This window comes from Arvicanthis niloticus, chromosome 1, assembly GCF_011762505.2.
Source record: "Arvicanthis niloticus isolate mArvNil1 chromosome 1, mArvNil1.pat.X, whole genome shotgun sequence".
Lineage (NCBI taxonomy): Eukaryota > Metazoa > Chordata > Mammalia > Rodentia > Muridae > Arvicanthis > Arvicanthis niloticus.
This window is the reverse complement of record NC_047658.1, coordinates 109,521,231-109,532,689: the sequence shown is the minus strand read 5'-3', so window position 1 is coordinate 109,532,689 and position 11,459 is coordinate 109,521,231. Positions and strand designations below refer to the sequence as shown.

The window sequence follows — 11,459 nt, the reverse complement described above, 5'->3', positions numbered from 1 at the left end:
ACCGCTAGGTCCCGCCCCCTCCGAGGCCCCGCCCCGAGGACGCTCCGCCCCCCGGTCCCGCCTCCCGCCTGCGGGGTGCCGGGGCCAAGGGTGCTTGGGTGGGTGCTGCCACCTCAGTCCCAGAGTGTTTGAGAACTCGGTGCCGCTGGTTCTCAGGGCCTCGGTGCACTGTGAGTGCGCAGGATGGATCTCCAAGTTTCCTAAGGGTTCCCAACCCTCGGGGCAAGCTGCTGCTGGGTCGCGACTGAGGACTGGCCACAAGATAACTCCTCAAAGAAGCTCCACTTAACTTCCTCTCTGTACTCTCACGCTTTGGACTTTCCTGGAGTTTTCCCTAATGGAGGTGTCTCGACAGGAAAGACTCTTAAAAGTTAGCATGTTCTGTGTATATTTATCTCCCAGGCAGCAACATCATGGGCCTGAATGTCTAGAACGGAATTCTTTGTAGCCTTGCTAATCCCCTATCTCACAGATAGAGTCCCTGGCTGCAGTCCTGGAGGCTGCATTTGGGAAGGTCAATAGTGTACCCAATGTCTTTATCCAGTCTTGTGGCTAGAGAACCCTCAGGGGCACCTTCAAATATTCATGCCATCCTGGCTGTGCCTCCATCCTCTGGCTGGTTCCCTGAAAGTTGAGATTATAAGGAAGTGAGGAAAGATTCAGAAGGTGAAGGTGCTCTCTTCCCAGGTAAGGAATGTCTGCTGTTACTGTTACCATAGATGATATTCCTGTGAAATCCTGGCACTCTCTTCCCTAAACTGGAAGGCAATGGGGCCGTTTCATCAACAGGGACTCACTGGGAACAATGGAAGGGCCAGTTCCCAAGAGGTAGCCTTTTCCAGTTCACTCCATGTTCTTAAATCTTTGAGCAGTTAAGGACATGTTCCCTATAGGGATCACACTTGGCAACCCTCTGGCTACAGGGCACTGTATGTTAATATGTTTAAAAAGGAATACATGTACACACATATGTAAAACAAAGGAATATATATGCAAATATATATAGCGAGGCGGGGAATAGAGAATATCTCACTATGTAGCCCTGGCTCTTGGAACTCACAGAGCTCTACCTACCTCTGCTTCCCAAGTACTGAGACTATAGGTTTAGGACACCATGCCCAGTAGTCTAAAGAATGAAAATTTGAACTGTGTATTATTTACATGTAAACCTGATGATTGGCCAGTAGCTGCCTGGGTGGAGCTATTCTCTACTCTGTTAAGCTAGTAGGTTTCTTGAGAGTTAATTTGTGCATTTGTATTGGCTTCAGGCTGGTATAGCTGCTACAGTAAAGGATTGTGCCCACATTTATAGTTCCTGGAGGCTGAAGTGGCGTCACAATAAAAGTAACTCAAGCCACCAATGCTGGAGTGGTATCACAATAAAAGTCATCTGAGTCCCCAGGAGGGAGTCTCTGAGGATTTTTTTTCTTTTTTATTTAAAGGGGGGGGCAAAGAATAGTTCTTGCATGTGCAGAGATGGGCACCTGCTTTCTCATCAGCTCTCCACTATCTCCAGTGATGGGGACACCTCATGCCTAAAGTGGGGTTACATACTGAAGGTCATGCAGGGCCAGCTGTTTTTGTCTATGTACTGGGTGATACATCTGGGTTTTAGTGGATGCCATTGTGTTCCCGGAACTGCTCCAAGTGCTATGGACAGCCTGGGAACCAAGGCTACTCTCTTTGGGGCTCTTAGGCTCTGGTCACATACATATATGCCAAGGAGAGAGTTTCCAGGATGTTTGACAATTCATGGTGGGGAACTTTTTTGTAAAGCAGTTTTCCTCCAAATTAAAACATCCCTTTCCAGAGGAAAGGTATTAAGAGTCAGGAAATGAACAACTAACAAGTTTCAGATGTTCCTAAAACTTACAGGGTCTTTCCTTCCTAAGATAATCAGGAAGACAGTCCATGCTTTGACCTGTTCAAGTACCATTCTCCAGGGTTCCAGCTTTTGGGAGCCATCACCTATGCTGAAGTTTTTTATCATACAGCTCCCTGTGAGTTGTCTCTGATGCTGTAAGTAACCCTTCATCCATACTCCTGTAAGTAGCCTAAATCAACTGATTGTTTTACCAAGTTGGATTTCAGTGGAATCTTTCTTTGGTCTATTGTCAATTCCCTATCTGGAGTGAATGGATGGTTATGTTGCATATTCCCAGGGAAATGCCACACAATATTATTAGACCTGCACTATGTGTCTTTGAGGAGCTAATATGGATCCAGACTCTCACACCTGAAAAGCCTTGTGGGCTGGGAGAACTATTCCAGGGCGAGGTACAAAAAGGAAGCTCTTGGACTAGGAACAGATATAGGCAGAAGAAGGCCAGACAGATCTGAATTAGGTGGAAGGCAGACTTAGGCTGCATTCTGTTCCCATTGAAGGGGGTGGGGTAGGGAACAATCTCATAGGCTCCAGGAGACTTGCTGAGATGACTGGTTGGTTGCAAGAGTATGTGGGGCTGCTTTGCAGGGCTTGCACCTGTGAGCACTACATCTTAAGTGCCTTGCCTAACATCCTGCCAGCCTGGCCATATGAGAACCAAGGAGGAGCCAAGGGGTCCACTTGGTAGGACATGTGTCAGGCAGATACCCTGAGAGTGCATCAGAAAATGTCCCCTATGGTTAGCTCAGCCTGACAACATCTCTTTTCTGGGTTCCAAGAAACCATCAATGAAGGTGGATGTGCTGTGTTAGGGAAGGAGGGAGGAAGCCCAAGCCCAGGATAGGAGGTTTCTCTTTGCTTTCCCTTGTCCGGCAGGATTGGGAAGGTGGGAAGAACAGGCCTTCATAGCCAGGGCTTGTCTCACAATTCTGTCTGTATGACTTTGTAATGGCTTCTAAATTTCCCTAAGTGTGATGGAGTTGCTGCAGAGCGTCTCTAAGTGCATAAGGGCAATGTGTCCTTGTCACTTGGAGCAGGGCCTGGCCTGTGGGAAAGTCAAGGTCAAACTCTTTTTGGCCCAGCCCCTGAGTCTTGTGACTCACTCCACAGAGGAGTCCTGCTGTGTGCATTTGGCAGGAGGTAGGGGGAGTTTGTAGGGGGTTGTTGCAGAACCACTCTCAGTTTCCTAAAATTTGTGAAGACTACCCAAACTGGGCTGTTTATGTAGGGCTTGCTCAAGTAAAGAGGTTGGCTGCCACCATCACTTCTGCTTGCTAGAAATTCATATGCAGCTCAGAGAGCAAGACAGTTGTGTATTGAAAGAGTTCAGCATCCAAAAACAGCCAAACAGTGCCAGACAAAACTCTTGTGAGCATCTCCATAGTCACAGGAAATGCAGTCCTCTACTGGCCAAGCCATACAACTCTCCTGATAAAAGACTTCATTCAACAGCAATAGAAGGGAATCTGTCCTCCAGACCTGAGGAAGGACTGAAGATTCATAAAAGTCCTGAGCCCACTTAACACGGTTCTGGTATAGCTATCCTTGTACACAGAAAAATGAAGGTACATCTATCCACTGTCATACCTGTCAACATTATGATCAAAATGAGACCTAGGGGATAGAGCCATGACTCAATGATTAAGAGCACTGGCTGCTCTTCAAGGGGACCTGTATTCAGTTCCTAGCACCCACATGGCAGCTCACAACCACCTGTAACTCCAATTCCAGGGCATCTGAAGCCCCCATCTGCCTTCCATTGGCACTAGGCACTCATGTAGTGTGCAGACATGCATGCAGGCGAAACACCTATACACATTAAATAGTCAAAAATTAATTAGATAAAAATAAATCTTAAAGAATGAGTCCTAGATCTGAAGGTAAGAGCTAAACCTTTAGCTGGGCATGGTGACACATGCCTTTGATTCTAGCTCTTGGAAGGCAGAGGCAGGCAGATCTCTGAGTTCGAGGCCAGCCTTGTCTACAGAGCAAGTTTCAGGACAGCCAAGATGAAATTCTTAAGAAAGAAGGGAAAAAAAAGGAAGGAAGGAAGGAAGGAAGGAAGGAAGGAAGGAAGGAAGGAAGGAAGGAAGGAAATAGGTGTTGGCGGCCTGGGTTAAATAGCAATTTCCTATCTATGATACCAAGCACACAAGCAGCAAAAGAAAAAACAAAGGTTCCATTCCATGGACTTGGACCCAGGCTGCATAAAAGAAGAAAGAGAGAGATCAGAAAAAGAAAGAAAGAATGGAGCCCCAGCATTCATCTGTGTGCTGACTGTGAACCGGATGTGATCTGCCACCTCACCTTCCTGCTGCCTCGCCTTCTCTGCAGGAGCCTCAACCAGGAGCCAAAACAACCCCTTCCTGAAGTTAGTTTTGACAGTTATTTTGTCACAATGAGAAAAATTCAATATTTGTACTAAAGCAGCAAGTCCCAACATTGTATTAGCAAGAGATTGGCTCTGGTTTGTTGAGAAAAAGAGAATTGAAAGCCATGTTTGTAAATCTGTCATGCTGTCAGAATACGGTCAGGCACCAGCCCAAAGGATGTGTCTTAATGGGCTGCCTGGGAGGAATGAGCATCCCTGCCCCTCTCTTTGGCTGTCAGACTGTTGAGACAATGGACCCCAAGAAATTAGAATTTTCCCAGAAATAGGCTGGGAGAAGAATAGGTGCACCTGCTGAAACAGCTGGGAGAGGATTTTGTCTCCTGAAGGGAGATTTACAACTTGTCAAAGGACATTGCAGGAAAGATTTGGGAGTGGAAATAATGGTGGATCAAGGAGCCATACCTTGATCAGGGCTGCTCAGTTATGCACACCTGAGCTTTCTAATCTTAACCTCATGTCAGTTCCCAGAAGATGGACTTGGGGCAGAGGATTGCTGGATCCCACTATCCCTCTTTCCAATGTAGCAATGGTGATTAAATAACTCCCTTTCTATTTATTAATTTGTCTCTTTTTAAAAAAGGTTTGTTTCCATTTCATCTGTGTATAAATGTGTCTGTGTGAGAATGTATTCAAGATTTCAACATAGACCAAAGACCAGAATCTCTTCAGGAATCCTCCAGGACTCCAGCACTAGATGGTACTGCTGAGACACCCAGTCTCGTGAACTGAACAACTACCAGATTATTAGCCTTTCCATTGGGAGACTGCTATTGTTGGAATACCAGACCACAGCCTGTAAGTTATTCTAATATATATGTATATATATATCTTTTATTATATATATTTCTTTAGATAACCCAAGGCACACATAAAAGTAAAATAATATATATTTTTAAGTACAAAACCCAAAAATGCCCATCAAGTGACAAGCGTGTCCACATGACATTGTCCAGACTACAGAGTAAAATGCAGCCATTAAAATGAAGGATGTCCTGATACATGTTATAACTCAGAAAGGCCTTGAAAATGCTGAATCAGGCATCGTGACATACGCATGTAACCTGGAAGGCAGAGACAGGAGGATCTCCACAGGTTCCAGGCCAACCAGGCCTATAAAGTAAGACCCTGCCTCAAAACAAAGAAAAAACAAAACCCTTAAATGTTTTATTGATGAAAAATGCCAGGTGTAAAAGACCTTGTATTTGATGCTTCCTTTTAAAGTGCTGAGAAAAGTCAGGTGTATGCATTCCTTCAATTTCAGCACTCAGGAGGCAGAGGCAGACAGGTTTCTGTGAGTTCAAGGCCAGCCAGCATTGTCTACACAGAGAGTTTCAGAATAGCAAGACTTCATAGAGAGACCCTATCTCAAAAGAAGAAGGGGCTGAGAGTATGTAAAATAATACTGGTAGAAAACAGAGGTAGAAGAGAGGCTTGCCATTGCCTGGAGCTGGGAAGGTGGGGTAATGCCACCTGAGAGGTCTTATCACATATTTGGAGTTTTGGCTGCATACATCTGATTACAGAGAACATGGACCTAATCTGTTCATGGGGATGCTTTTATGGTAGATGAATTGTGGTTGCATAAAAGATATAATTCATGTGTGTGTGTGTGTGTGTGTGTGTGTGTGTGTGTGTGTGTGTAAAACACAGCTCATTGGTCCTCCAGCAGATGGATAGTCAGGGAAAAGAGGAGTAGAAATAGGCATGTGCCTTGGGGTTACTACTCAAGCATACTTGAGTTATCTGGTTGATCCTGCCTTAGGGACCCAGACTTTCTGTCCTGTGCCTGATGCTTGAAGCTGATTGTCCCTGCATTCACCATTAGGCTGTCCTTCCTCTGAAGGGTCCCAGTGTCCTGAATGGATATTGTCTGGGGGAATGTCAACTTGGCAAACCTAGAGTCACCTGAGAAAGATGTCTCAATTAAGGGATTTTCTAGATCAGATTGGCATATATATATATATATATATATATATATATATATATATATATATATATATGATTCTCTTGATTGTTAATTGTTGTGGGAGGGCCCATTCCATTGTGGGCAACACCATTCCTTAGGTAGGTTGTCCTGAGGTGTATAAGAAAGCGAGCTAAGCATGAGTCTGCAAACAAACAAGAAGCAACATGACTCATGGTTTCTGCCTCAATGATAGACTGTGACCTGGAAGAATTAACCAAATAAATCATTTCTTCCCCTAAGTTTGCCTGTTGATCATAGTGTTTTATCACAGCAACAGAAAACAAACTAGAGCAGGGAGTCCTTTGTCATTTCTGGTCGTCACATTCAGTAAATCAGGAGAACTCTGGGGTGAGAGGGAGTGGACAGGAAATAAGAGGACCTGTCAGCAAGTTAAGGAATTTGGGAGGAGCCAAAGGGGATGAGGAAAAAGTGATCACTACCCATCAGTGGTTAACTGAGTGGCTAAGCAGAGATATAACTGACGTGAAGCCTATGTCTGACACTTGGTCAGCATGTGGACAAAAACCCCAAACCAGACAGCATAGGAAGTGAGAGAGAATAAAGGCTAGAGTCTGAGCCTGGTCCTGGGGACCCAGAGGGTCAAGCTCTGGACTCTACTTTCAAGTGTTCTCTCTGGTGAAAGGGGAACCAGCAGGGAGTCAGGGAAACCCACAAGGGCAGTAATACAGGTCCAGGAAGAGCCACCACAGTGACTGGCATATGGACACAGAGAGTCAAAAGGTCACCAGGAAGGGTAACCTTCCTGCTTCAGGGACAATAAACAGCCCTAACTTGTGAGGTTTTCAAAAGACTCAAGTCTTTGGAGTCAAGGAAGAAAAGGGAGCTCAAAGCAGAGCTGTGTATGACAGGCTATGAGTACCAAGAGCTTCAGAGCTTGCCTGTGGCCTGCAGTTGTCTATGGAATGGTTTGCAGTGAAGTGCTGGCCTGCTACTAGGAGGCCTAGACTTGTGCCCAGGAGAGCACCTTGGCATCTTCTAGAATCCTTGCAATATTAGATCTGTTCAACTCTCAGGGAGCTTGTGGAGGTCACATGTGAGCCAGGATGAGTCTCTCCAGGATCTGCGGGGACCCAACTTCCCATTAGTCCATCTGTTGGAGGAAGAGGGCAGCAACAATTCTGGATTTCTTGGGGGTGAAGTGGACACTGCAGCTTTGGGGGAAAAAAAAAAAAGGCCTGGCTGGTCTCTGGAGAACTGTGACCCTGACCGTAACTGGCAGAACATTGCAGCTGTTCCTACTGTGGGACCCCTCCCCCTTGATGGTGCAGTCCCAAAGTTGGCCAAGTGCACATAGTTCTCTGGGTCAGAGAGGGCTGGCCAGAGCTTTATATTATTTCCACCTCAGGACTCCTGGCAGGCAAAGGAATCCGGAAATCTGGGCTGAGCCAGAAAGAGGAGGCCCTGTCCCTAAGGAGAGGGTCAGATGGTCCACTGTCTGGGCTGGGGGTGGGGCTTCAGCCTACAAGGCTAATCCTGTCTTCATGGTCTCTGTCACTCTGCTGCCTGCTAATGTGAGGCCAGGGTCACTTTCACCATCTACCCAGGATTGCTTGCTCAGCACTGACAGTGTAGCCTGTTAAGACCCATTCCCTGAGGAGACAGGGGTTCTGGGGAGTGACCAGGGCTGGCTATGATGCTCTTGGTGCCTTTGTTCCTGTGGAATATAAACTTAGGGAGGCCCAGCAACCTCTGTCTAACTCCCACATCTGTCCCATCGCCATGGATTAGAGGGGTTAGAGGGGCTGAAGGGAACAGTCTGAAGAAATCGTCTCTGGCCTCTGCAGTGACTAGGCTCACACAAGGGCTGATATGCACCTAGCCTAGCCCCTTCTAGTCAGAGCCAGGCTGCCCCAAACACAGCCTTCTTAGTTCCTCTTTCCCTAGGCTATATTCTTGAGAACACAAAGGGCACATTGAGACTTCAGGATCTTTGCTTTGTCACAGGGGCTCTTCCTCACCTATTTCTGTTACTGTTTAGACTCTACCAGGGGCTGCCTGCTGTTGACAGCATTGCCTGCCAACTTCCACGTGACTAGGCCACACAGGGGAGGCCAACTTCTCTGAAGGGGACTCTGAAGTTCCCACAGAGAGGCTGCTAGATGAGACCTGAAGAAGTGGGCAGTGCTTAGGAAAAGGAGGGTGGGTGGCCAAGTGTATCCGCTACTCACTTCCAGCCTAGACCCTGATAGGTCAAGGGGATTACTGGGTCTGCGTGGGGAGACCACTGCAGGATGGAGTAGATTGTAGAGGGAAGGAGGGTGGGTCTTCTCAACAGAGAACCTAAAGTTTGGATTGAAGGCAAGTCTTTCAAAGCAAGGAAGTAGCTGGGAATACTCAGGGGAAAGCCAGGAAGGGTGGATGTGGTGGGAGAAAGTTCTGGAATTTGTAACTATTTCTGCTTCCTATTTCCTCAAGCATGAGTGGATGAACAAGCCAGTTTGTGTAAGGCTATGAGAGAAGGAAATGGGAAGGTGCTCACGAGCGAGTGAGCGGCTAGGAGGATGGTGCTAGGCCTCAGGACTAACGGGTGAGTGGGTGGGGTATGGCTGGGGTCAGGATGTAACATTATGGAAAGTGAATAGCCATAAGCACTGCCCGCTAGTAATCCTTTGCAGTGGAACTGGGCTCTGGTTTCCAGATCAATACTAAGTAATTAAGAGAGAAAAACTATTAAATAAGACTCAGAGGTTCAACATTTTTGGCAGATAAGAGAGTCAGAAGACTCGACAAAGGACATTGCCCCACAGGATGGATACTGGGGAGCTGTGATGAAGACAAGTCTGAGTGAAGCTGTTTGGAGTCCAGGTGGCCAAGAGGAGGCTGAGTGGGCCGAGGGCCTCTTGATAGGGTATTACTCGGAGAGGGGAAGAGGGAGAAGGAAGGATGTGCAGGTTCAGAGGCCACTAGAGAGAGTCCAAGGGCAGAGAATGAGCTCCCGGTAAGGGTAGGATAGGGCTCCAGCAAGGAGTCCACCTCTGACCTTATCCACCTCCTCTAGCCTGCCAGGGGTCTGGGAATGCTTGCTGTCCCGAGTTTAAGCCAAGACCCACTGTGCACTAGGCTGATCATAGTAGGGCCAGCCAGTGCTGTGGATCAGTGTCTGCAGGACGCATGCACTTCTGAGTTCCAGTGTCACTGCCAAGTGGAAGTGCAGGGTGCAGACACAGCACCTGGTGGGGTAGACTCTATCTGTCTCTGACTTAGCCTCAGATTGCACATGTATTGAGATAGGAAGAGTCCATGGTGTGGATGGAACTACAAGTCTGCAAGTCTCTGTGGGCATTTGTCTTTCTAGCCAGATCAGAGGCCTCTGGCTCCTCTTGCTCCATCTAGGAAATCCAGGGTTTATGTTTTCCTGGCCTGCAAGGATGCTCCTACCCGCAGTAGTGTCCAGGTTTTAACCCCAGGCTTTGTGTCTCTAGTCTGGCAGGCCTACAGCATCTGCCTAAGGCAGGCTTCTTGTAAACCAGGAATGCCTAAGGGCCAGGAACAGCTCTCTGTCCCACCCCACTGTTAGGAGAAGGAGTGGATCAGCCTTTTAAGACTGCTTCAATCTCCTGAGGCCATCTTGGAGCTGATTCATTCATTTAGAGACTATGGGAATTGAGATGAAGGTGGTGTCCTTTTGTCCCTCCATCAGTCACTGCAAGGACACACACACAGGTGGTCCTAGGAGGAACAAGAACTTAGGTAATACAATGTCTATGAGCTGGAGCATCTCTAGTGAGGAGGGTCAAGAGAGCATAGCAGCCTTCTCCATTTCTTCTACATCTCCACACAGACAGATGATAGGGACTTATTAGGGAGATTGACATATATGGTTGTGGACACAGAGAAGTCCCAAGATGAGTCCCATGTGTGAAGACCTGGGGAGCAGCTAGTGAGGTTAAATCCACTTAGAACCAGGGGAGCCAATGAACAAATAAACAATCCAAGGCTGAGGGCCTGCAGCCAGGGACCAGGGCTGTCAGTGAAAGTCCTGGATCCAAAGGCTTTCCCAGAGAGCCTGATGTCTTTAGAGAGGTCTGATGTCCATGGGCAAAAGAAATATGCCTAGAGGAAGGAACGAGGGGAGGGGAGGGGAGGGGAGGGGAGGACTTCATTGTTTTTCATCTGACCCTCAGCTCAGTTCAGATGCTGCTGCCCACATTGGGTGAGGTGGGTCTTCTCCACAACCACTGATTCAAGTTTCGGTATCTTTCAGAAAAATATCCAGAAACCTATTCATCAGCAGTGCTTTCTCAGCTATCTGGACAGCCCATAACTGGAGTGAGACTGATGCCATAAACTTCCAAGTCCACTCATAACAGCATGGTGGCATGTCAACATGACTAGCAACATCTTCCTAAATCTCCCTTTATCTCCCAGTAAAGACTACAAGGCCATGGTTCTACACAACACGAACTAACCATGTGGTGTATTCCAAGTATCCCCTGAACCCTTCCCAAAGGAGACTGTGCAGTTCTTGGTGATGTTTGCTGTCTGCCTGACATCCATAACTCAAAGACTATGGGTCATGTGATTGAGGAGTAAGCTAGGGGAGAAACATGAAGGAAACAGGTACTGTATCCTCATATGTGACTATATACCCATAGATAACTTTTTTTAAAAAAATCAAGAAGATTAATTTGCTGGGTGTAAGGTGCATAGTTTTAATCCCAGAACTCATGAGGCAGAAGCAGGTGAATCTTTGTGAATTCAAGGCCAGCTAGATCTACATAGAAAGTTCTGGGCCAGCCAGAGCTAAACAGTGAAAAACTGTCTGAGATGTTTAAAGCTTTTCATTTTTTGTGTATGGGTGTTTTGCCTGCATATATGTATGTATATGCACTATGTGTATATAGTGCCCGTGGAGGCTAGAAGAGGGTGTTGGATCCTCTAGAACTGGATTGTGAGCGGCCATGCAGATACTGTGAACCAAACCCAGGACCTCTGCCAGAGCAGCCAGTGCTTTTTAACTGCTGAGCCATTGCTCCAGACACATTCTGAAAACAGGAAGTACTGTGGCCACTGAAATCGTTCTCTGGTCACATGCTCTTAGCTAGCAGTCAGAAATGCCTTTTTCCACGTGTCAATCTGCAGCCCATTTGCCGTCAGCACCTTAGCCAGTCTTGGTTCTTACCTGACAGGTAACCCACAGCTTTCCCTGGCCTGAGAGTCCTTATGGTCCCATTGACTTGAACCCTAGGACCTGC

The 11,459-nt window shown here is 47.0% G+C and overlaps 1 long non-coding RNA gene across 4 annotated transcripts in view; it reads left to right on the top strand.

The window, feature by feature from the left end:
* The first annotated feature begins 13 nt into the window (after positions 1 to 13).
* LOC143434647 (uncharacterized) overlaps positions 14 to 11,459 on the top strand; it is a 69,876-nt gene continuing 58,430 nt past the window's right edge. For 3 of the 4 annotated variants that reach the window (XR_013104287.1, XR_013104288.1, XR_013104285.1), the window contains exon 1: positions 14 to 5,072. This is a non-coding gene — a long non-coding RNA (uncharacterized LOC143434647). The remainder of the gene's footprint in view (positions 5,073 to 11,459) is intronic. The other variant, XR_013104286.1, reaches the window with a different exon arrangement.